The sequence below is a fragment of the Bos taurus genome, chromosome 12 (assembly GCF_002263795.3).
Source record: "Bos taurus isolate L1 Dominette 01449 registration number 42190680 breed Hereford chromosome 12, ARS-UCD2.0, whole genome shotgun sequence".
NCBI lineage: Eukaryota > Metazoa > Chordata > Mammalia > Artiodactyla > Bovidae > Bos > Bos taurus.
In genome coordinates, this window is record NC_037339.1 from 21,523,165 (window position 1) to 21,548,315 (window position 25,151).

At 41.8% G+C, this 25,151-nt stretch overlaps 1 pseudogene; it reads right to left on the bottom strand.

Moving 5' to 3' along the window:
- LOC112449028 (serine/threonine-protein kinase Nek5-like) overlaps nucleotides 1-24,636 on the bottom strand; it is a 43,906-nt pseudogene extending 19,270 nt beyond the window's left edge.
- Between the last annotated feature and the right edge of the window lie 515 nt (nucleotides 24,637-25,151).

Sequence of the window (25,151 nt, forward strand, 5' to 3'; positions counted from 1 at the left end):
CCAGCAGTGCTTAGAAAGCCTGATAATTGAACACAAAGATGGACATCACAGTGACCTCAACTTTCAATGTTATTCTATCACTTCTATCATCAGATGAAGAGACATATCTCTTTTCTAAATAAATTTGAAAGCTTTAGGAAACACTGAAGTGGTCAGAGGCAGTCACAGAGATTCTCGTTTCACAGGTGAGGAAAAGGAAATTATGAAGCACCATAAGAAAGAATCCATAAGATTTTACTGAGACTTTCAAACCAAAAGCCAGCAACTCACGTTTTATTGTTGTAGGGTTTATTCTGACAGATCTCTGGGGACAGGTAGTATGGTGTTCCAACGCAAGTTCTAGCAAGTTCCATGGTACTAGCAAAGTTATATTAAACAATAAAATAACATAGTGTATTACTGAAGTAAGAAAAGGCTTAAGACATACACATACATGTAAGAAAAATGTATAAAAAGTAACACAAAATTTGATGTATTCATATATTAAAATAAAATATTATTAAAATATAGTATATTAATAATGTAGTAATAAAATTAATTGATTTTAAGCTTATAATTCATTTCCCCAAAATCTACACAATAAAAAAAACTTATGGTTTAAAGACTGCACGAAAAGGTACCATTGTTATTTTGCAAACTCTCACATGTAAAAATTTCCCTCATTCCAATGACGAAAGTAATGCAATCTCATGATTTAAAATTTGGAAAACAGAAAAGGGAATAAAGAAGAAAAAAATTACCAAGAATCTTACTACCTTCAAACAACTAGTGCTAAAATTCTGATGTATTTCCTTCTTGTCTTTTTTCCATGCATATTTTCCACATAGCTGTGATTATAGTGTATTTGAAATACAGAATTCTTGTTTTTAAAATTTTAAATTTAATACAACAAACTTTGTTCTCACATTATCAAAAAGTCTTCAAAATCATAAATGTCAGTGGCTAAACAATATTCAGGTACATGACTGTGCCAAGTTTTATAAAATTTAACTATTTCCCAATTTTTAGGCATTTAAACTATTCCAAATTTCAAATTATTCCCTTAGAACAAATTCTCAGAAATAGAACATTTAAAATCTCTTGGCATTTATTATCAACAAACTGTCTTTTGAAACATTTGCATCAATATACACTCCTAAGCACGTGTTAATTTTCCTGTTTCACAAAATGCTCACTGACTTTACATACATTTCAGTCACATCTCATTTGATCAGCTTATATCACACTATACAGCATTGCCAACACTTCTACTATGCCAAGATATGTCTCGCAAATTTTAATCTCAACGTACCATCTGAATACTTTAATATACTTATATAAACAATTATCCAAAATTATTGAGAAACCAAGCTCTTAATACCTTCTTAATTCTTGATACCTAAAAATACGTATTTTGGCTGTTATGAACAGAAGGAAAAATGATTTTTAAAAGTACTTACTTGTTCAAGACCCTTGCAATACCAAAGTCCCCAAGCTTTGCAACCATTCCGTTCTTGCTAAGAAAAATGTTCTGTAAGTGCAGAAAAGGCTATGTTGTTGGAGATATTTCAAGAAAATAAAAGATCTATTCTTCTTGATTCTGTCTCTGAGCCGTTACCTGTGTTTTTATGTCCCTGTGTAAAACCTTCCTGTCGTGAATATGTTTCAGTCCTAGAGAAATCTGTACAAACCAACTCAGAATCTGTAGAGGGAACATAAAACAAAACTAGTGAGCAGTCTGCTGATCACTGAACTATCTTCAGTGATAGCATGCACAAAGAGAGAAATAATATATTTGTGTGTGGTTACACGAATGAAGTGAACAGATATACCATCATACCATCCTATGTTCTCCTTACAGCTGGAAAAACGGAAGTGTGAAAAGGCAATCCAAACATGTTGGTATGAAAAGGAACACTGCATACAGAAAAAGATAAACAGGGGACTTCCCTGGTAGTCCAGGGGCTAAGACCGCACTCCCAGAATGCAGGGGGCTGAGTTTTATTTCTTAGTTATGGTTTATTTCTTAGTTATAATTTTATTTTATCTTAGCTGACCATGAGCCTTTTTATTAAACTGATCTGCTGCTGCTAAGTCGCTTCAGATCAGATCAGATCAGATCAGTGGCTCAGTCGTGTCCGACTCTTTGCGACCCCATGAATCTCAGCACGCCAGGCCTCCCTGTCCAATACCAACTCCCGGAGTTCACTCAGACTCACGTCCATAGAGTCCGTGATGCCATCCAGCCATCTCATCCTCTGTCGTCCCCTTCTCCTCCTGCCCCCAATCCCTCCCAGCATCAGAGTCTTTTCCAATGAGTCAACTCTTCGCATGAGGTGGCCAAAGTATTGGAGTTTCAGTTTTAGCATCATTTCTTCCAAAGAAATCCCAGGACTGATCTCCTTCAGAATGGACTGGTTGGATCTCCTTGCAGTCCAAGGGACTCTCAAGAGTCTTCTCCAACACCACAGTTCAAAAGCATCAATTCTTCGGAGCTCAGCTTTCTTCACAGTCCAACTCTCACATGCATACATGACCACAGGAAAAAAACATAGCTTTGACTAGATGAACCTTTGCTGGCAAAGTAATGTCTGCTTTTGAATATGCTATCTAGGTTGGTCATAACTTTCCTTCCAAGGAGTAAGCGTCTTTTAATTTCATGGCTGCAGTCACCATCTGCAGTGATTTTGGAGCCCAGAAAAATAAAGTCTGACACTGTTTCCACTGTTTCCCTATCTATTTCCCATGAAGTGATGGGACTGGATGCCATGATCTTCCTTTTCTGAATGTTGAGCTATAAGCCAACTTTTTCACTCTCCACTTTCACTTTCATCAGGAGGCTTTTGAGTTCCTCTTCACTTTCTGCCATAAGGGTAGTGTCTTCTGCATATCTGAGGTTATTGATAATTCTCCCGGCAATCTTGATTCCAGCTTGTGCTTCTTCCAGTCCAGCGTTTCTCATGATGTACTCTGCATATAAGTTAAATAAGCAGGGTGACAATATACAGCCTTGACGAACTCCTTTTCCTATTTGGAACCAGTCTGTTGTTCCATGTCCAGTTCTAACTGTTGCTTCCTGACCTGCATACAAATTTCTCAAGAGGTAGGTCAGGTGGTCTGGTATTCCCATCTCTCTCAGAATTTTCCACAGTTTATTGTGATCCACACAGTCAAAGGCTTTGCCATAGCCAATAAAGCAGAAATAGATGTTTTTCTGGAACTCTCTTGCTTTTTCCATGATCCAGCGGATGTTGGCAATTTGATCTCTGGTTCCTCTGCCTTTTCTAAAACCAGCTTGAACATCAGGAAGTTCACGGTTCAAGTCACTTCAGTCATGTCTAACTCTTTGCCACCCCATGGACTGTAGCCCTGCAGGCTCCTCTGTCCATGGGCTTCTCAAGGAAAGAATACTAGAGTGAGTCACCATGCCCTTCTCCAGGGGATCTTCCTGACCCAGGGATTGAACCGAGAAGGTAGATTCTTCACCACTGAGCCACTGTAGACAGATTCCCAAGTGGTGCCGTGGTAAAGAATTTGCCTGCCCATTCAGGAGACGCAAGAGATGCAGGTTCGATCCCTGGGTCTGGAAGGTCCCCTGGAGTAGGAAAACACAATTAGGCATACATGCTTGCACTCAGACACCTACAGAGATTTATTTAAACAATTCTAAACTTTCAATGGTTCCTTGTCCACCAAAACAGAGAGAGGAAAACAATTGAGGGAAAAAGCTATATTCCAGATATGAAGATTCACTTGTAATTTTTTTTTTTTTTGGCTGTGCTGTGCAGCATGTGGAATCTGAGTGCCCAGGGCATGTGTGTTAAGTCGCTTTAGTCGTGTCCGACTCTTTGCGATCCCATGGACTGGATCCCATGCCAGGATCCTTGTCCTGGGGGATTCTTCAGGCAAAAATACTGGAGTGGGCAACCATTCCTTTCTCCAGGGATCTTCCTAACCCAGGGATCGAATCCTGGTCTCCCACACTGCAGGCAGATTCTTTACTGTCTGAGCCACAAGGGAAGCCCTTAGTTCGCCGACCAGGGATCAAACCCTTGTCCCCTGCACTGGAAGTGCAGAGTCTTAACCACTGGACCACCAGGAAACTCTATCAGTTGTAATTTTAGTTCTTTCTCAACAACGGGAAATGTAATTCAAACTTATGTAGAGAAAAGTATTTTTATTAAATGTGGCAAAATAATACCCAGATAAGAAGAAAGGAGGGTTTCTACAACTATAGAATTTAATATATAATGTCAATGAGCATAGGGAGAATGCTTGATTAAATTTACAGAGGTTAGGGATATTGATTCTTTAATCATTCATACATTCACGACATTGAACTTTAAATCAAAGAGGAGAGTATCTGGGCTGTTAAATGCTAAAAGAGAACAACGAAACAAAGGGCTTGAAGAAAGCTGGCGGGCCACTCTTGTGTCCTGCTTGTGGCCGAGGCCTTTCCCTTCAATCACACAGGCCGGGAGTCCATTTCTTCCCCGCTACAAACATCTGTCTCCTTCATGAATAAAAGTTCCAAGAGGGTATCAAAGGATGCTAAATGTACAGAAGAAAAATGTGTTTGTGCTCAGACAAAATCGGAATTGAGGCCATTACTCTTCACCTTTTCTCTTCTCTCTCTTAATAACCAATGAGACTAAATAGCCATTGCTAAAAAGAGCTTCTATCCTCCCCAGCAAAGTGGGAAATCTATTTTAAAACAGCATACTCACTGGTAAAAGGAAGAAGAGTGAAGCTATAAATACATCACATTTTAAGTGGCTAAGGAACATTCTCATTCACTTTTTTCTCAGCCATTAAGATCCATCTTAGGGGCATCCTACATGAGATTTTCCAAAAATAAGATACTGTCCTTTCTCAAGCAAAGTTCACTCTCAAACAGAGATTCAATTTAAGTTCAAATTCAAACATGTTCTCAGTTCAGTTCAGTTGCTCAGTCATGTCCAACTCTTTGCAACGCCATGAACTGCAGCACGCCAGGCCTCCCTGTCCATCACCAACTCCTGGAGTTCACTCAAACTCATGTCCATTGAGTCGATGATGCCATCCAGCCATCTCATCCTCTGTCGTCCCCTTCTCCTCCTGCCCCCAATCCCTCCCAGCATCAGAGTCTTTTCCAATGAGTCAACTCTTCGCATGAGGTGGCCAAAGTATTGGAGTTTCAGCTTCAGCATCAGTCCTTCCAATGAACACCAGGACTGATCTCCTTTAGGATGGACTGGTTGGATCTCCTTGCAGTCCAAGGGACTCTCAAAAGTCTTTTCCAACACCACAGTTTAAAAGCATCAATTCTTCGGAGCTCAGCTTTCTTCACAGTCCAACTCTCACATCCATACATGACCACAGGAAAAACCATAGCCTTGACTAGATGGACCTTTGTTGGCAAAGTAATGCCTCTGCTTTTGAATATGCTATCTAGGTTGGTCATAACTTTCCTTCCAAGGAGTAAACATCTTTTAATTTCATGGCTGCAATCACCATCTGCAGTGATTTTGGAGTCCAAAAAGATAAAGTCTGACACTGTTTCCACTGTTTCCCCATCTATTTGCCATGAAGTGATGGGACCAGATGCCATGATCTTAGTTTTCTGAATGTTGAGCTTTAAGCCAACTTTTTCACTCTCCTCTTTCACTTTCATCAAGAGGCTTTTTAGTTCCTCTTCACTTTCTGCCATAAGGGTGGTGTCTTCTGAATATCTGAGGTTATTGATATTTCTCCCAGCAGTCTTGATTCCAGCTTGTGCTTGCTCCAGCCCAGCGATTCTCATGATGCACTCTGCATAGAAGTTAAATAAACAGGGTGACAATATACAGCCTTGAAGTACTCCTTTTCCTATTTGGAACCAGTCTGTTGTTCCATGTCCAGTTCTAATTGTTGCTTCCTGATCTGCATATAGGTTTCTCAAGAGGCAGGTCAGGTGGTCTGGTATTCCCATCTCTTTCAGAATTTTCCACAGTTTATTGTGATCCACACAGTCAAAGGCTTTGGCATAGTCAATAAAGCAGAAGTAGATGTTTTTCTGGAACTCTCTGCTTTTTCCATGATCCAGCGGATGTTGGCAATTTGATCTCTGGTTCCTCTGCCTTTTCTAAATCCAGCTTGAACATCTGAAAGTTCACGGTTCATGTATTGCTGAAGCCTGGCTTGGAGAATTTTGAGCATTACTTTACTAGCGTGTGAGATGGGTGCAATTGTACGGTACTTGGAGCATTCTTTGGTATTGCCTTTCTTTGGGATTGGAATGAAAACTGACCTTTTCCAGTCCTGTGGCCACTGCTGAGTTTTCCAAATTTGCTGGCATATTGAGTGCAGCACTTTCACAGCATCATCTTTCAGGATTTGAAATAGCTAGCTCAACTGGAATTCCATCACCTCCACTAGCTTTGTTCCTAGTGATGCTTCCTAAGGCCCACTTGACTTCACATTCCAGGATGGCTGGCTCTAGGTGAGTGATCACACCATAGTAATTATCTGGGTCGTGAAGATCTTTTTTGTACACTTCTTCTGTGTATTCTTGCCACCTCTTCTTGATATCTTCTGCTTCTGTTAGGTCCATACCATTTCTGTCCTTTATCGAGCCCATCTTTGCATGAAATGTCCCCTTGGTATCTCTAATTTTCTTGAAGAGATCTCTAGTCTTTCCCATTCTGTTGTTTTCCTCTATTTCTTTGCATTGATCGCTGAGGAAGGCTTTCTTATCTCTCCTTGCTATTCTTTGGAACTCTGCATTCAGATGCTTATATCTTTCCTTTTCTCCTTTGCTTTTCCCTTTCTTCTTTTCACAGTTATTTGTAATGCCTCCTCAGACAGTCATTTTGCTTTTTTGCATTTCTTTTCCATGGGGATGGTCTTGATCCCTGTCTCCTGTACAATGTCATTAGGCTAGGTTAATTTCTCATTTAAATGTTTTCTTCTCTGCAGTCGCCCTCTGGTTTTTCAGTCTTCTAACTTTACTGAGGCCTTCAATGGCTAAGTTGAAGATCTCTCTTGGTAAATGTCAGACTGCACTCTAAAGTATGTGGGTTATTTTCAAATATCTTTTGATATTGATTTCTAACATGATTCCACAGTGATAACAGACTCTGTATGATTTTAATACCTTTAGACCATGAAATTTCTTCACTCTGTTTTATGTCCCTGGATCTATTCCAGTGGTCTCCCTGTTTATGGTCTATGGTAACTTGAATAGAATTTGTATCCTACTATTGTGTGAAAATTGTATAAATCTTAATTATGTTGAATTGGTTCTTCGTGCTTTTCAGGTCTACCGTATTCTTCCACTTTTATGTATATTCATTCTATAAATTTTTGAGAGTTTGATACTGAAACTCCCACTAAAAATCTTAATGTATCTGTTTAAAAAAATAATTGTATTAATAATATATAGAAGGACCATATGTAACTTTGCCCTGTATTTTCCAAGTCTCCTATAAATGTTTTATCATACTTTTCATAATTTAAAAGATAAGAAGAAAAAGAAAAAATAAATGAATATTGACATTGTAAAAAAAAAATACCAAGCCATTATTTTTATAGTTCAAATTTCTCTTCCACCAATCATGCTTCATATAAACACAGTCTATTACTTATGAAATTATAAATTTAATCCCCAATATAAATGAACAGGGAAATTGGAAGAGTTTCTACCTGATCTTCACTAAATAACACTCCCCGTTGTCTTCTGATCCTTTTCATGAGATCCCCGCCATCACAATACTCCATCACAATAAACAGTCTGTTGTTCTCTGTAAAAAAGGGCATCATTTGATGCTGTATAGGTTTCAAATATTTACTAATTACTTGCCTTTCAAGTTCTAGAAGGTGGAGAATGCAACAGAAAAATGCAGAATATAATAGCTAAAAACTGGCTGTAGAATCAAGATGGACTGGGCTCTAATCCCACTTCGCCACTTAAATTTCTTAGCTCTGTGACTCTGGGCAAGTTATTTTAATTTTTATGGGCTTCATTATCTCATCTGTCAGATGGCGATAATAATGTAGACACTCCTCTTGGGATCACCTCATCTTTGTTTACTTCAACTTTTAAATGAGTTAATCCATGTCACATATTTAGAATAATATCTGCACATAATGAGAGTTCAATAAATGTGAGCAACTATTTTTAATATGTCCCTGCAGGAGACCAGAAATGGGCTGTAACACAACAGCTGTGAATCTTTTTCAACACCACTAAAAGAATGATCAGACCCTTAAATTGAAGTATAAACTTCTATTTATACTGTTGAGTACTGGTGACACTCACTCTTTTTTTAATATTGTATTTATGTATTTGGCTGAGTCAGGTCTTACTGCAGCACTCGGAATTTCACTGTGGCCCATGGGCGCTCTAGTTGGGGCACATAAGCACTCAACCCTAGCAGTCGCGGTGCACGGGCTTAGTTGCTCCACAGCACGTGGGATCTTAATTCCCCAACCAGGAATCAAACCTACATCCTCTGCATCACAATGTGGATTCTTAACCACTGGACCACCAGGGAAGTCCCAGTCAAATTTCTTTTAACTGACCTCTGCCTGACCTACACACTAGATTGCTGGGCACCATCCATGACTGTTGCTGCTCAAGGTTACCCTGGTGGCAACTAGACTCAACTATGCTCCCTCTGTCCTCACTGATTCTTACCAAGATCATTGCATGCATTCCCAAATCTATCTGAAAAGATCCTGATGCTGGGAAAGATTGAAGGTAGGAGGCGAAGGGGACGACAGAGGATGAGATGGTTGGATGGCATCACCGACTCAATGGATATGAGTTTGAGTGAACTCTGGGAGTTGGTGATGGGACAGGGAATCCTGGTGTGCTGCAGTCCGTGGGGTCGCAAAGAATCGGACATGACTGAGCAACTGAACTGAACTGAACTGATACTTGTTATTATAATTTTTATATAAAGTGATGAGAGATGAATGGAAAAAGATGTGATTGTTTCCACAAGAACTACATTGAATGCCATGAAGTAAATGTGAGTAGCTTTAAAAATGTGAGTAGCTTTAAAAAGAAAAAGTCATTAAGCTAAATGCTGGGTGGGACAAATGGAAAATAACTGGGAAGCTTTCAAAGGAATGTACACAGAGAGAGTATCTGTGAATTCTTACTCCACTCTAAAGACCAGAAACTGGAAATTATAAATTGCAGATGACGGGCACCTATAAAAGAAAGGATACTCAGAACTCCAGTAAGTGGATTCATAATCAAAGACAAGGCTTTGATCTTACATCAAAAGTCTGGCAAATGATCGTGCATTTACAGATTAAAATAAGTTTGTATGGTTTTCTGCTTCATCAGCTTTTTTCTTTACCAAACAACTATTAGATGGGTTCTTATTAGGTTAAGGACTTCTATTAACTTGCTTGTTTCTCCCACTAGTTTGTTCCCTGAGGAGAGACTCCACACTGGGATCTTTTGCATTCCCTGTACCTGGCACATGGAAGGAGCTTAATAAAGGAATCACACAAAATCAGACTTGCTACCAATTGTTAATCTTTCTAGCATTTTGCTCTGTAGTTATTTGAGTATCCACTAAATGTCAGACTCTTCTTGCCAAATTCTATCATTTGCTACCTCTTTCTTTCAAGTAGCTTAAATCAACTTTAAAGGGGTTATCAGGGACTTCCTGGATGATCCAGTGGTAAAGACTCTGAGCTTTCAATGCAAGGGGCCAGAGTTCAATCCCTGGTCAGGAAACTAGCGCCCAAACGCTGCAACTAAAAGCTCACATACTGCGATGAAGATCAAAGATCCTGCAGGCTACAACTAAGGCCCCATGAGGCCATATCAGTAAAATATATTCTTTAAAAAAAAATTTTAAAAACAAACTACATAATGTACTTATAGTTGTATTTACATTTATTGCCTGTCTAGCGCTAGTGGTAAAGAATCTGCCTGCCAATGCAGGAGACATAAGAGACACAGGGTCAATCCCTGGGTGGGGAAGATCCCCTGGAGGAGGAAGTGGCAACCCACTCCAGTATTCTTGTGGGAGAATCCCACAGACAGAGGAGCCTGGCAGGCTACAGTCCATAAGGTCACAAAGAGTCAGACACGACTGAAGCAACTTAGCACACAGCACCCCTCATTTTACCCCTGGAAATGTGAACACCACAGCTGAAGAGCGGGTAGAACTCTCAGATGACCCTAATGCACACACCCTGTGAACTCTCTCCCCTTGAGTGAGAATGGAACCTGTAAATGTGGGATATCACTCCATCATTATGTCACATTGCATAGCAAAGGGGATTTGCTGATATAATTAAAGTTACTAAGCAGCTGACTTTGAGTTAATAGGAAAAGGAGATTATACACCTGGGCTTGACCTAATCACAAGAGCCACTTAAATCTGGATCTAGAAGTCAGAAACAGAGAGATGCCATGCTGGAGAGGGCCTGTTGCAGGGGCCACGTGACAGGGAGGGAGGCTGGTCTCTAGCAGAAGACGACCACCCCCAGTTAACAGTCTGCAAGAAAGCAGACGTCTCAGTCCTACAAGTGCAGTAAATGAAATCTCGCAACAACCTACATAAGCCTGGAAGAGTACTCTGCGCCTCGGGTGAGGGAGGTTGCAGACAGAGTCACCATCTTGATTTCAACTATGTGGGACCCTGTGCAGAGAATCCAGCTAAACCAGGCCCAGGCTTCTGGAAGAGCTAGAGAAATTGGGAGGTACCTATTTAAGCCACTAAATTCCTGTTCGCTGGTTATACAGCAACAGAAAAGAGCAGTGCGGGGATGTGGACCCATTTTGCTCACTGATTTACCCCCAAGACCCAGGCTGTGTTCAGCCTATTAGAGGTACTTGATAAATATTTACTGAAGGAATTTTAGTGGAATTAACTGAGCCTGATGGGGACTTCTCTGGTGGTCCAGAGGCTTACGACTCTGTGCTCCCAATGAAGGGGGCCCAGGTTCAATTCCTGGTCAGGGAGCTAGAACCCACATGCTTCAACTAAGAGTTCACATGCCGCAACTAAGACCTAGCACAGCCAGATAAATACATATTTAAGTATTTTTTTTAACTTAGCCTTAAGAAAATCTTACTGCATTCTCCTTATTTTCCTCATGCTGTTTCAAACTTATAAAAACTTCTACTTTCCATTGACAAACACGTAACGCACTAGAGCCGTGGCTCTTTTGTTTAGAGATGAGCTGTTGGAGGATGAACAAAGGCTTTCCCCATACTCTCTACAGCCAGGTGTTACAAAGACGTCTGAGGCTTTCAGACAAGCTCAGTGTTTCGAGTTCCAACAATCTGCCAGGCAAAGCACAAAGGCATCACAATAGCTCTGGTTTTCCTAAACACAGAGGTGCTCTAGTTATGAAAAGGAAGAGGGGGTCATAAGAAAGTTTAGGTTTACAACATAAACAAAGTCGGCGAAGATTACTGATGCTGTAAAAAATGACCTCTCATTTGATAAGGGTATCCAGCATAAACCAGCCTCAAATGTCCAAGTCGCATGGTGTAAGGTCAGACTCCACTCTCCTAAATGGTCCAGGCAGCCCCAGTATTCATTCCACTAATGTGCCTGAGCACCTACTACGTGCCAGATGCTGAGGGGCAAGTGGTGAGCAAAAGAGTCCATTCTGTTTCCTGTCTCAAAGGGAGACAAATATTAGACCACTTCCTAATGGACACACTCACGGTACCGAAGTGCTGGCGAGATCCCGCAGAGGGGACTGCAGCTTGGACTGTGCTCTCAGAGAAGGCCTGACAATGAGTGGAGACTTACCAGACGGAGAGAGCCAACAAAAACCCACAGAGTGAGGGAAAGGAAGGCTGTCGTCTGGTGTCTTTGTAGGAACCAATGAACAGGAATAGAGGGCACCGTACTCTGCGGCTGCCCCTTAAAGTTACTCGATACAACTCGGCTCCCCGTTCATGTGTACTGCCAACTCCCAAAGACCTCAGGAACGTCCTGAGCAGTCTTTTAGAGGCTGTACCCAGTTTTCATTTGTAAGAAACACAGAAAGCTATTTTGCATGCAGTGGTTTAATTTGTAAGAAACACAGTGCCCAGCAGAGCGCAAATGCTCAAAAAATAGCTTTTAAATTTTGTTGACTGGGGCTTCCCTGAAGCTCCAGTGATTAAGACACTGCGTTTTCACTGCAAGGGTGTGGGTTCAATCCCTGGTCAGGGAACTAAGGCCCCACATGCCACAATGAAGCCAAAAACAAACTTACTGATTTTTATGAACACACCCCTGATGGTGCTTGAAGATACTAGGTAATATTCCTGCTCCATGAACTACTTCCAACCTCTGAATTCAAGTACACACTGCCCCACCCCTTACCCCACCCCGTGCTGGGTGCTGGCCGAACTGTGGGCATATACAGCCCCGACGCAGCCTCGAAACACCTGACATGCTGCCTGTGTGTTTATGGTCTGTCTCTTCCCACTACAATGTAAGAGTCACAAAGGACAGGAATTTTTGTTTGTTTTCTTTATTCACGGATGTATTCCTGGTACCTAGAAAAATGCATACAGTAAGCACTCAGTAAATTTTTGTTAAGTGAATGAATGGTCTCTGACCATTGCTTTCTTTGTTTTTTTTTTAACCTCTGGAGTCGAATAATGGATGAAGGCAGAAGAAATGTGCTCAGGTGCACTGAGAGGAAGGCTTGCTTCCTTCAAGGTTCCCCTCTATTCCGGCCAGCAGCTTGGCTGCCTCTCTGAAAGAGGACTGCACTGCCCCATTTACTGGCCCTGGGCACACAAGGACTCTCAGAGTCAGCGCAGCCTCTGCCAGCACCACCCCGTTCTCAGGGTTGGCTGAGCGTCTGCTTTGCACCCAGAATTTGAGCATATGGGGGAGGTAAGAAACATGCCACATGCTAGCAGGGCTCTGAGAGGGAGGACGCGGCGGGCTCTGTGTCCTGCCCTTTTGTTCAGAACAGCCTGCTTCCTATCTGAGCTGCTCCTTCAGCTGGGGCCCCAGCTTTAAATTCCCCATCAGGGAATTCCCTGGCGAGACCAGTGGTTAGAACTTGGTGCTTTCACTGAGGTGTCCCATAAGCTACATGGTATGGACAAAAAAAGTTCTTAATTTTTTAATTAAAACATAAAAAAGACCCCCCTCAACCACAGCCAACATGTAACATGAGTGAGACACAGATGGTATTCTTGTAGGCCTCTGGAAGTTCTTACTGGAGCAAAGCTAAGACAACCATTATTAACTATTTGAGGGAGTAAAAATTAAAGACAGGTGGGAAAACTTAAGGAAATTTAGGAAAATTGTCTACAAAAACTCAGCAGAGTATAAATCAAGATGATGAAAAATAAATTTAAGTAAATGGGACAATGAATCCAGTCACAGAAATTAATTTATACACAGTTCTCAGGATCCTATCTTATATGGATATCTACATGCCGACACCTGATTAAAATACTTTAAGAATATAAGAAGTCAAACCTTGAAATGAATTGAAGAAGGTTACAATGTTGGGATGTTTCATCTTTGCCAGAAGAATGACTTCTTTCTTGGAAGCTTCTTTTTCTTGGATGGGCATCTAAATTATATTAAGAGACAAAGTAGTCTATAAAGATAATTGCTTTCATGAATAGGCTTTCTGCTCACCGTCATCGAAAATTCTCCAGGATTTCACTGACTTTAATGGCATTTCTGAAACTGATCTCTCAATGGCAGGAAATGACCTTTCTAGAATTAAGAGTGTCCTGTATCTGGTCAACGGTTTGCCAATGACAATCAGTAACAAGAAAATAATTCTGGTAAAGTTCTGCTGCGTTATAAGCTCACTTGAATTGGTGTACTGTGTCAATTATTTAGTCATCTCAAGGAAAGTTCTTTTAATATTTATCTTTCAGCAGCAAAAGAATTGGTTTAAAAAAAATGCAATGTTCCAGCAGCAATCACAGCTGAGAAGAAACAAATGAAATCTAAAAAAATTAAATGTCACACATTACATAAATCAGACCAGTAAAGTTCTATTAAGATTACTACATTTTTCGTTTTCAAATAAAATTTGTCTCTTGTGACTTCATTTTAGATTTGATATATTTCCTTTTCTTTATTAAAAAACTAATTAATTTGCTTTTATTGTTACCTTTCCTTCCAGTTTTATTGATATAATGATATATAGCACTGTATACTTTTAAGGTATATAGCATAATGATTTGACTTACACACACCATGAAATAATTAGAACAATAAGTTTAGCAAACATCCATCATTGCATATACATACAAAATTAAAGAAATAGAAAAACAATTTTTTTTACCTTGTGATGATAGTGCAGGATTTACTCTTAACAACTTTCATATATAACAAACAGCAGTGTTAATTATATTTACCATGTCGTACATTACATCTGTAGTTCTTATTTATCTTATAACTGGAAGTTTGTACCTGCTGACCACCTTCATCCAATTCTCCCTCCCCATACCACAATTTTGATCTAATTGACCTAAAACACTATGTCAGTTTTCATCACATAACATAGTGATTTAAAACTTCTATGCATTTCAAAGTGATCTTCATTAGTTACCATCTGTCACTATATGAAGATATTGCATAGTTCCTCATGACGTTCCCCATGCTGGACATTTCATACACATAACTCCTTTATTTTGCAACTGGAGGTTTGCACCTCTTAATCTCCCTCACCTATTTCTCTCCTGCCCTCACTCCCTGATGTATATTCTTATTCTATTAATCATCTATGGACAATATTTTTCAAATGTTTTGGTGCCAGTGCCAGTGGCCACATCTCATTTCTATCTTTTCTTCCTCATTCTTGATGCCTCATCATTTCTACACTGACTCCTGGTCCGGCTGTCCCACCTTCCGAGTCACTGGTCCTCTCCACTGTTCCCTCTGTAACGACCTTCAACATTTGGCTCACACATAATGTCGAGCTCCCCGATTTCTCATCCTCATTTAGATTTAACAATTTTTTAAAAAAAATTAACATTCTTAATCCAAGCTTTACTGTCTCCTAGCTATGTATCCTGGAGAGGGCAGTGGCACCCCACTCCAGAACTCTTGCCTGGAAAATCCCATGGACGGAGGAGCCTGGTGGCCTGCAGTCCATGGGGTCGCTAAGAGTCTAGAACGACTGAGCGACTTCACTTTCACTTTTCACTTTCATGCATTGGAGAAGGAAATGGCAACCCACTCCTGTATTCTTGCTTGGAGAATCCCAGGTACAGAGGAGCCTAGTGGGCTGCCGTCTGTGGGGTTGCACAGAGTCGGACACGACTGAAGCGACTTAGCAGCAGCAGCGGCAGCTATGTATCCTTCAGTAAATTACTTAAGTCTTCTGAGCTTCGGTATCTTTCTCCCCAATTTAAATTGCATAATTAGTACATATGAATTTCAAAATAAAAATAACTTGATTATGCCTATTGGATGAACAGATTTAGCTACTTAACTACGTTAATTTATAACTACTATTTTTTCAAAAGAATATTATAAACAAAATTGAAAGGAAAAGATAGGCATAGAACTGCATTTTTATAGTTAGGTAAAAATATTGGCAATATGTATGACAGATTTTTGTATTTATAACATTTAAGGAGTTCTGGCAAATAAAAAAAAAAGCAACTATGTATGCCAATAGAAATATGGGAAAATACATGACTAGACAACTCTCAAAAAAATAAAAGTTAAAAATGGCTCAGAAATAGAAAGATTCAACCTCACTCAGTAATCAGAAGAAAAAAGACTAAAACAAAATTTAATATAATGTTTCATCTGTGAAATTGGTGAAGACAAAAGCATGTTAATACCCATAGTTAACCAGAAAGCAGAAAATGGCACTTATATATTTCTCGGGTAAATATTTATATAAGATGGTAAAAATCTTTCCAGGAAAACAACTTTTTAATGTCTAAAAGAGACTTTAAAATGCTCCTATCTTTAACTTATTAATGCTTCTAGAAATTTATCCAAAGAAAATAATCAGAAACGTATGTGCCCAAGTGTTCTCATACAAAAGCCTTCATTACAGTGCTTTACTATTAGGTTTTTTATTATTAGTTTTCAATTAACAATATATACTTATGATTTGAAAAAACATTTTAAGTCAGATAGAAGTGAATAAGATGAAAGTTAAAACTTCCCTCTCTCCTTCGTATTGATTCCTTAAAAGTAATTGCTGTAAATTGTTAGACCTTTTTATTTAATGTACATGTAGATAAACATGAATACACAGTTTGCTTAAGAAAAGTAACTTCTTCTATATATTAAATGCTATTTAATCATAGCAAAAAAATCAAGCAATATAATTATCTGAAAATAGAAAAAGAGTTAGATAAATTATGGTACAATATTTTGAACCTAATGTCACACTATGCAGTCATCAACAATCCAGGGAAGAACAGTGTTACAGCAGAAAGAGCAGGGGAAGAGTTAGAAGGGTCTGAAGGAAACGGCAACCCACTCCAGTATCCATGCCTGGAAAATCCCATGGTGGGCTACAATCCATGGGGTCGCCAAGAGTTGGACACGACTGAGCGACGTGTCTGTGTGTGCGTTGGTCAGTAAGCAAATCACTTAGCCTCACTGAGCCCCACCCCTTTCACCTGAACAATGAGGACAGTGAGATCTACCTTTTAGGGTTGTTGTGAGGATTAAATAGATTAGTACAAGTGAAACACCTGCGATAACATGGCTTGCGCTAGGTGTCCACTACTACTGTACACATTTGATGTTACTGCGTGAGAACACTTTATTACATGAAAACATTGAAATGAGAAAATGTTTACAATATACTAAGGGTAAAAGGTGATATAAAAGAGTGTATCCAACATGACATCAATCATTCTAATATAGTCTAGTAACTTATAAGGTACGTTTATGCATTAAAAGTAGCCTAGAGAGAAGTTCACCATAATGTTAACAGTGATAAAGACAGTGGTTGTGATTTTTTATTTTCCTCTAAATAGTCTTATTTTTCCCTACAGTTTTTTCAAAATTTCTTCAATGAATATTTTAATATTCACAATAAAAAGGATACGTTTTTGAAGGCAAGATATAAAAGAATATGCTTGATAATGGTAGGATGATAAGAGAAAATGAGTTCGTTTCATGGAGAGGTGCTGGAGAGCTGAGAAGACATGTAAATTTTTCTAGATAAGAATGAAAAACTACAATAGGGTAGAAAGGAAGAAGTAAGAAATATTAATTCTCTGACACAGATGTTGCCAGGCAAATTTGATAACACAAAGAGATACAGGAAAACAATGATAACAACAGCCTCCCTCATATAAATTCTACTTATTTACAGCATGGAGACTAGGGTCTTCATGAGTGAAAAAATTCAGTGCTCTATTAGAAATATATAAAGTCAGTTTGTTTAATTATATACTAAAGAATGAGAGAGATGTTAAAAACGCATTAATATATATTTCTATAGCGGATTCACCTCCCACATGGCTTTTTCTTTACTTAGAATTTAAATGGTTTTATAATTTTTAACACTGGTGCTTTTGACACCGAAGAATTGATGCTTTTCAACTGTGGTGTTGGAGAAGATTCTTGAGAGTCCCTTGCACTGCAAGGAGATCCAAACAGTCAATCTTAAAGGAAATCAGTCCTGAATATTCCTTGGAAGGACTGACGCTGACACTGAAACTCCAATACTCTGGCCACCTGATGTAAAGAGCCGACTCATTTGAAAAGACCCTGATGCTGGGAAAGATTGAAGGTGGGAGGAGAAGGGGACAACAGAGGATGAAATGGTTGGATGGCATCACAGTCCATGAGGTCACAAAGAGTCGGACACGACTGAGCAACTGAACTGAACTGATAATTTCTAAGACGCTTGCTCCTTGGAAGAAAAACTATGACAAATCTAGACAGCATATTAAAAAGCAGCGATTTTGCTGACAAAAGAATGTATAGTCAAAGCTATGGTTTTTTCAGTAGTCATGTATGGATGTGAGAGTTGGACCATACAGAAGGCTGAGGGTCAAAGAATTGATGCTTTCGAACTGGAGTGCTGGAAAAGACTCTTGAGAGTCCCTTGGACTGCAAGGAGATCAAATTAGTCAATCCTAAAAGAAAAAACCCTGAATATTCATTGGAAGGACTGATGCTAAACCTGAAGCTCCAATACTTTGGCCACCTGAAAAGCCAACTCATTGGAAAAGATCCACTGAAGGCAAGAAGAGAAGGGGGCAACAGAGGATGAGATGGTTGGATGGCATCATCGACTTACTGAATATGAGTTTGAGCAAACTCCAGGATATAGTGAAGGACAGAGAAGCCTGGCGTGCTGCAGTTCATTGGGTCGCAAAGAGTCAGACACAACTGAGCAACTGAACAGCAACGACAAAGTATGTACCAGCTTAACAACAGAGCTAGAAGGCCTGCAAGTGTCTATGCATTGAATTATCAACCCAATAAGGATTTACGGAACCGCTGCTGGTGCGAAGCATTCTTAGCTGCTGTTTGGAATATCAAGATGAAAAAGACACGGATTCTGCCTGCAAAGAGCATAAAGTTTGGAGGAGAAGGTACAAAATAAACAGCTAAAGCACAGCAAAGTAGAACACATTCAGTATCATAACAGCATTATGAATAAAATCTATGGAGTTGACAAAGAGAGATTACTTAGAGTGGGAAAGTCCTGGAAACTCTCCTAGGGCTCAGCTCTGAACAAGTCAAGTCTTGTTGGGCGGGCAAAAACCTTCTTGGAAGAAAGAGCCCCTTGGACAAGCACAGAGGCTGGAGTGGGAGGGATCTGTACGTAGGAAAAAAGAAGAGGATGTGAAGAGGAGGTTGAAATGGAATTTGCGAACAAATCAGAGAGGACTGTCAAAACTAATCTGCAGAGTGAATTGATACAAAAGCACAAGGCAAAAATTACTCATAACCCCACATTCCACCTAGATAAAACTATCTAGTATGTTTCTTATACCTATGGGAATATATCTGTGGGAATATACATACCTATATACAGAGAGAATGCATATATTTTTACAAAAATTGCATCATTCTACACATGTTGTTCAGTTGCCCAGTCATGTCCGACTCTTTGTGACCCCATGGACTGCAGCACACTAGGCCTCCCTGTCCCTCACCATCTCCCAAAGTTTGCACAAGTTCACGTCCGTTGCATCGGTGATGCCATCCATTCATCTCGTCCTCTGATGCCCTCTTCTCCTTCTACCCTCTATCTTTCCCAGCATCAGGGAGAGAATGAAGGCAGACGCCCTCTTTTCCAGTGATCCACTGTTCACATCAGGTGGCCATTCTACACATACTATTTTCTTAATTAGCAAAAGTTTCTAGGGAATTTAGCCAAAATAATTCCTCTTAAATTAAATATATTTAATTATTCTCCAAAAATACCAGATTAATAATAATATATGGTTTCCTTCCATTCCTTCAATGCATTTCATATATATTTTTGAGCAATATTCTTGAGCAATATTATGTGCCGGCACGGTTCTGCATGCTGGAGGAGACAGATAAGAAATAAATGAACAGAGTAATCCCAGATCATTGTAAATGCTACTGAGAAAATAAACCAGGCTGCTGTAATAAGGAGTGATTAAAGTCAGGGAGTTGTCTTAGATAGGATGTTTGGGGAAGGTCTCCTTGTGGAGGTGACCTATATTAGGAGTGACAGAGGAGATGCGCCACCCTTATGCAAAATAGAGAAGTCAGAGCGAGGGAGGTGGGGCCTCCCATGCCATAGGATATTAAAAGATGTTATCACTGTAAGGAGTACTATAGCAGACAGGGTGATAACATTGTTTTTTCTTTTCTTTTGAAAAAAAAAAAAACATTTCAAACTTCCCTGTTGGTCCAGTGGTTAAGACTCCCTGCTTACACTGCAGGAGGCATGGGTTCAATTCCCGGTGGGGGAAATTATCCATCATGATCCCTCATGATGACAGTTGCAGCCAAAAAATAAAATTTTAAAATAAAAACAAGATCACTGGTTGCTGTCTGGACAATGGATTTAGAAGACGGAACAAACAAAAGTCAATTCACTCATACTTGTTAAAAAAAGAAAAAGATGTGTTTCCTTGACAAATTGGATTAAAAGCCAGCTGAATATAGCACTGAAAATGAACAGGAATTGTAACTTGTTAACTTTACCTTTTCAAAATTGATCTCTTTTATAACACAGTGCTCGCTGTCCGATTTCCTTTGGGCCAAGTATGCTTTCCCAAAGGCACCTTCGCCAATGGCTTTAATCATGTCATATTGATCCATGGTCTCCAATACGTGGAGTCACCTGAAATGAGGGCAATGGAGCTTTATTGCACATGAAGTCAGAAAAGTGACCACTACAATGTAACAGAACTTGTTTTGCTAAAACTTTGATTCTAATTTTGCCAAGACTAACTCATCTAACTTTCCTTGTGGCTACAGGTAAAACGACCAAAGTGCGACGGAGCCTCTTAGCAGGCCCGGAGGTCAGACTTGGGCTACAGCTCTCCTTTGATACAACCTAGTGTGGTGATCTTGGGCAAGTTACTTAACTTCATAAAACCTCACTTTCCTAATTTCTAAAATGGAAATAACAATTCCTGTTTTTCAAGTTTATTCTGAGAAAGAAAACATAATATCCTGATCTTGGCACCTCTAGGAAGCACAGAGCTTCTGCTTGTGTGGTTTTACAGTTGCCTTTCTCAAAGGGGCAATGGCACCCCACTCCAGTATTCTTGTCTGAAAAATCCTATGGACGGAGGAGCCTGGTAGGCTGCAGTCCTTGGGGTCAGATATGACTGAGCGACTTCAATTTCACTTTTCACTTTCATGCATTGGAGAAGGAAATGGCAACCCACTCCAGTGTTCTTGCCTGGAGAATCCCAGGGACGGTGGAGCCTGGTGGGCTGCCGTCTATGGGGTCGCACAGAGTCGGACACGACTGAAGCGACTTAGCAGCAGCAGCAGCAGTTCTCAAAGGGGAAGCACTGTCCCCTACGGGACATTTTGGAAACTTCCAGAGTTTTTCCTGTTCCCAGAGATGGGAGAGGCAGATACTACCTCATTTTGAAGCCATTGGCTTCCCTGGTGGCTTAGACAGTAAAGAACCCGCCTGCAATGCAGGAGACCTGGGTTTGATCCCTGGGTTGGGAAGAGCCCCTGGAGAAGGGAAAGGCTACCCACTCCAGAATTCTGGCCTGGAGAATTCCATGGACAGAGGAGCCTGGCGAGCTACAGTCCATGGGGTCGCAAAGAGTCAGACCCAACTGAATGGCTAAGCAAAGCACAGCAAGGTCTGAGATAGGACTTCCCAGGTGGCTCAGTGATAAAGAATCCACCTACCAATGCAGGAGACACAGAAGATGTGGGTTCAATTCCTGGGTCGGGAGGATCCCCTGGAGTAGGAAATGGCAACACATTCCAGTAATCTTGCCTGGAAAATTCCAGGGACAGAGGAGGATAGCGGGATACAGTCCACAGGGTCGCAAAGAGTCGGACACGACTGAGCACACACACACAAGGTCTGAGATACAAAGATTCTGTAATGCAAGGGATGGCCCTGCATAGTAAAGGATTATCCAGCAGCCTCACCACTTTAGAACGTCTCCGAACACATTCGTGTGCGTGGAAATCGGTTTATAATTGTCTGTGGCTACTACCAAACTATTTTACATCTAAATGCAAAATACGTTTAGTGCAATTTTAATTAATACTGGATTTTCAGGGAATGCAACTACGTGTCAATTGAGGCTTGATTGGACCTTGTTTTGCTCAGATATTTACCAAGAACTGTTCATCTTTTTGGAAAAATCATTCCTCCATTGGCCAGACTGCTCCTGGGAGCAGAGATCTAAAAGTTTGGGCTGTCCTTGTCAGGTGACTCCCTGCTGCCTCACTACTTCTTCTAGTGTAGTAGTACCAAGCAGTGACAGACTGAAATATAGACTTGATAATAAAGACAGGCACTATGGCATTTAGATTAATCTGATAAGATTCAGGATGGCAAGAGGACCCAAAAGCCCCATCCACGCCTGCTGGGTCAGTTATCTTCAGTTTTTAATATAAGGCCTGAAATTCCTTTTGCACTTAAGCTCCTTTGGTTTCGGTTTGTCATCCTCAGCCCAGGATCCTGGCTTCTTGAGAGGGGAAGGTGAATTCCCCCTGGGTAGTAAGTGGGGTGATCCCTTCTCCTCCACTAATCTCTTGGGAAACACTGTGCTTATAACACAGACACACCCTCAATAGCCCGTGGGCAAAAAGATGGGCCAGTGATTCCCTTCCGGTTTCTTTTCTTTTTTAAAAAATTTTATTTATTGTGGCTGTGCTGGGTCTTTGGTGCTGCGTGGGCTTTTCCCTAGTTGCAGAGAGCAGTGGCCACTCTACAGGGGCAGTGCACAAGCCTCTCATTACAGTGGCCTCTCTCATTGCAGAGCACAGGCTCCAGGGCATCTGAGCGTCAGCACTTGCAGGTCCCGGGGCTCTAGAGCACAGGCTCAGAGGTTCTGACTGATGGGTTTTGACTGCTCCCCAGCATGTGGGATCCTCCAGGGCCAAGGAGGTGAAATCGTTTACCTCCAATTAAGACTCAAACCCATGTGGCTGGGACTCAAACCCAGCCAAAACCCACAGTACCTGGTTTCAGGACTTAATGTAGCTCAGGTTCTTGATGCCTTATCGCTGAAAGAACTCAGTGAGAGACAAAGTAATAGGTAAGAAGTGGATTTATTCAGATTCAGAGAGAAGCACACTCCACAGACAGAGTGTGGGCCATCACAGAGGACAATGTGGCTGTGAAGTGTGGCATGGTTAGCTTTTACAGGTTGGGTAATTTCATATGCTAATAAGTGGGAGGATTATTCCAACTATTTTGGGGAAGGGGCAGAGATTTCCAGGACTGGGGACATCACCCACTCCTTGGTCTTTTGACGGTGCCTTGGAACTGTCATGGCACCTCTGGGTGTATCATTTCACTTGCTGATTGAGGATCAAGGTCTAGTCTTGTCTGCCATCTTGGTTCCATTCGATTCTAAATGGTTTATGTTGTATCCTTGGGCTATGTCATTCTTTCAAAAGTTGTGCCCTGCTCCTTTCTCTCCTGTTTCAGACGGACCAATCCCTCTCCTGCGTTGGCAGGCCACTGAGCCACAGGGGAGCCCCATAGGGTTGTTTCTGAACTGTCTTTGGCAGGTCCTGGAGGCCCAGGACTTGGCTCTGATCACCTCCCACCTCTCTGAAAGCTGCCTGGTCTGGCACCCCTCTGCCAGCCTCCAGCCTTGGGGGCTTTGGGTGAACTGTTCCTTTTTCCCATTAGACTATGGTAGCCACTACTTAGGAGAAGGCAATGGCAACCCACTCCAGTACTCTTGCCTGGAGAATCCCATGGATGGAGGAGCCTGGTAGGCTGTGGTCCATGGGGTCCGGAAGAGTCTGACACGACTGAGCGACTTTGCTTTCACTTTTCACTTTCACGCACTGGAGAAGGAAATGGCAACCCACTCCAGTGTTCTTGCCTGGAGAATCCCAGGGACGATGGAGCCTGGTGGGCTGCCGTCTATGGGGTCGCACAGAGTCCGACACGACTGAAGCGACTTAGCAGCAGCAGCAGCAGCCACTACTTTCTTTGTGTCTCAGAAGGCAAAGATTCTGCCCGCAATGCCAGAAACCTGGGTTGATCCCTGATTGGGAAGATCCCCTGGAGAAGGGAATGGCAAGGAGCCTGGAGAGTTATAGTCCGTGGGGACTCACACACACACACACACACACACGACTACAGTTAGGGCATCATGCTGATTTTCAAAAACTGAGTGAGCAGACAGGTTATGTTTCTGAGTAATCTGTGTCAGTGTAGGAAGAGGGGACGATTAGGGATATAGAGTGGCAGCCAGCTCCGCAGCCAGGGGACGCTGGGGACACCTGAGGGCCCAGTGTTGACGAAGGCGAACGCGGAATGGGAACTTAAAGCCACCAGCGTGGGAACTGAGCGACCGAGAGGCGCCCGCCCAGGAGGCACCAGCGGGTGGAAACCCGTAAGTTTCGGGGTGATGGGAAAATCTCGCTCCGTTAGGAACACTCCGGGTGGCGGCGGGCTGGAGGGCTGCAGACCTCCGAGGAGCCAGGAGCCAGGAGCCCGGAGCGCCGCGCGTTGCCATGGAGACCGACGCGGCTCGGGACCGAGGCAGCTTCCCCAAAGAGCGCGCCTTCCCAGGCGGGGGCTCCACCCTTCCCCGGGCTCCCGGAGCCCTGGGGGGCAGCTCCGGGTCCAGACTGAGGGCGCCGCCTGTTGCTTACCTGCTTCGCGGAGCGAGATAAGCGTCCTGCGTGGAGCAGGGCTCCCCGGGCCGAGGCGCCTCCGGGAGGGCTGCAGGGGCGGAGCTGCGCGCGGGACGGGCGGGGCGCGGGGCGGGAGCGCCTACAAGGTCCACCCGGAAGAGGGCTGGGGGCCGGGGAATTTGCTCGGTTGCTTTAGGTCCGGACTCCTCTGCAAACACTCCGCAAGCATTCGGCTCCCGCTCGCTGAAGGTGTACCAGATGCTTTGCATATATTATCTCTATACTTTGCAACAACCGAGCAAGGAAGGTAGTTTTACAATTGAATTTTCCCCAGTTTTAGAATTGAGCGGGATTTGGAAAACTCAGCAGTGGCCACAGGACTGGAAAAGGTCAGTTTTCATTCCAATCCCAAAGAAAGGCAATGCCAAAGAATGCTCCAAGTACCGCACAATTGCACTCATCTCACACGCTAGCAAAGTAATGCTCAAAATTCTCCAAGTGAAGCTTCAATAGTATGTGAACGGAGAACTTCCAGATGTTCAAGGTGGATTTAGAAAAGCAGAGGAACCAGAGATCAAATTGCCAACATCCATTGGATCATTGAAAAAGCAAGAGAATTCCAGAAAAACATCTACTTATGCTTCATTGACTATGCTAAAGCCTTTGACTGTGTGAGTCACAGCAAACTGTGGGAAATTCTGAAAGAGATGGGAATACCAGACCACCTGACCTGCCTCCTGAGAAATCTGTATGCAGGTCAGGAAGCAACAGTTAGAACTCGACATGGAACAACAGACTGGTTCCAAATCAGGAAAGGAGTACGTCAAGCCTGTATATTGTCACCCTACTTATTTAACTCATATGCAGAGTACATCATGCAAAATGCTGGGCTGGATGAAGCACAAGCTGGAATCAAGATTGCCGGAAGAATTATCAATAACTTCAGATATGCAGATGACACCACCCTTATGGCAG